This window comes from Populus euphratica, unplaced genomic scaffold (assembly GCF_000495115.2).
Source record: "Populus euphratica unplaced genomic scaffold, PopEup_1.0 scaffold2104.1, whole genome shotgun sequence".
In the NCBI taxonomy this organism is placed as follows: Eukaryota; Viridiplantae; Streptophyta; class Magnoliopsida; order Malpighiales; family Salicaceae; genus Populus; species Populus euphratica.
Genome location: NW_011501952.1, coordinates 3,400 through 5,639, shown reverse-complemented (window position 1 = coordinate 5,639; position 2,240 = coordinate 3,400).

The window sequence follows — 2,240 nt, the reverse complement described above, 5'->3', positions numbered from 1 at the left end:
TATGATGGAATCAGATGTTGTTTTTAGGTACATTGGGTGTGCTTGAGAGAAATCTTGACTTCCAAATAATGTTCCTTGTGGTTCTTTCAGTAATGAGTGGTGATCTATCAATATGTTTTGTTTTTATTTGAATTCTAATTTTTTAAAAAATTAAAAGTCGGGTGATAATCCAATATCTTTGGATTCAGTTAAGCGCTAAATTCAAGTATATACAAATATGATGAACTACCATATCCAGTATCCTTGGGCTCAGCCAAACATTGAACGCACATGCATAGACATGCTTTTCCTCTAATAAAGTCAGAGATATTTTCTTTGTGATAAAATCGGAAATATTTTCCCTCTAATAAGCTAGAGATTCCTCCCTCCTTAATGAGTTAGATATATTTTGTCTATTTGATGCATAAGAGGATTGAATGTTATCAGTTAAAAAAAGGATCTTTTAGTCCTCTCCTCAATAAAATAAAAAGAAGCATAGGCTATAAAGACATTGTATACGTAGAAGCCTGACTCTCAATTGCCATTCTTTATGACATATTTATTTTCAAGAGTTTCTCTAAAAAATATCATTATATTTTCTCTTAAAAAAAAATTCTTACTTAAGCATAAAAAAGTCCCCAAATTTATAAAATGGAACCTTTTAAAGATTTCAAACACTAATCACCCGCCACCTTGACAATGAAAAATGAATCAAATTACTAGAATCAAAAGATTAACAGAATATCAAACACATAAGACCTGTTTCCAAGCTACTTTGATTTTTTAGTCATCATCAATAACATCAAGTGGAAAAGGGGTGAATATATATAATTTGATAACTTAGTGATTTTAAATTTAAAGATTATTTATATAATTTTCATGTTAGTATTTTCATAGACACGAGTAATATTTTTATATAGAATTCTTATGCTAGTTAATTTAGTGTATGTTTTATTTAACAAGTATATGTATATTAGTTCTAGGTATCTATTATTTATCAACATATAAAAATAATTGTTTCCTTTCATAAAAAGAAGAATATAATATTTACTAATTTCCGCTACTCTAATTAATATTCAATTTTAATATAACATTGACTAGTAATAATGCTTTGATGTAATATGAGTCCTTATTAATTATAACCATTTTATGATTTTCTTTACAAAATATTTTTTTTTCTCAATGACTTCATCTTTAATTTAGACTCGTTAACCAAACTTAAATGAATATTAAAGATAAAAAATATGTGTTTATTGATAATAAAATATATATTTTGCATGAACAAAGTTAGTGCCACTTATAACCAACTGATTGACTACATGATATACACACTAACAAGTTGTTATTTGAAATTGGATTTATCACTGGCTCAAAATGAAGATCCCTACAGGCTAGGATACTTTTCCAAACCATAATGTTTCTTTTTCCTAGTGTCTGACCTTTGATGCTAAGGGAGTAACACAGATTGAGGTCTTGTCTTCATTGAGGTAAAGGAAGATATAACTACTATTTGTAAGGATGAAGAGGATTCCAACATGCTTCTTGAAAGGACAATCATGGTAGGAGGAATTTAAGTAGGCTATCCCCTATATAGATCTCGGTTATGATTTGGTTTCACATTACTAAATCTTGGAAAATAGGCAGTTTCCTACATTTGAATCCACAATAAAACTCTAAAGATTTTTCTCTTTTCTCATAAAAGGTTGATCTTCAACTCTTGCTTGACTTTCTTCTAATTCCTTATATATGTGACTTAGTACATAAGGTTCTAAAGCAACTACTTTACCCTTATTATGTTTTGGCTGGCTTTTTGGATTATAATGGATTGGATACCTGCATATCCAGTATAGCAGAAAGGCCATATGTTTTCTATATGAGAAGTAAGTTTGTGTTTTCTTTCAGTCTCCTCATCAGTGAGTTGACTTCATGTTCACCTAGTACTAAATCTTCAAAGGGATTTGTTAAAATTTATGTAAAAAACCGAAGCTTCTCACCTGCTAGGTGTAGGCCTTTAATTAAGGCCAAATCACGTAAATTGATGGTTTGCATTCTATACATGAATAGAAAGGCATTATTAGATTTCAACCAAAAGAGGGAGGATATGACTTTGGATAGCTATATGATGTAGGATATCTTTTGACATTTCTATTGTTCATCAAAACTTTGATGCACTACCTAACCATATGATATTATCTACAAGAAAAACGCTATGTCATATTAGGATCGATTTCTTGTAATTATTGAGGTTTATGTGGTCTTTT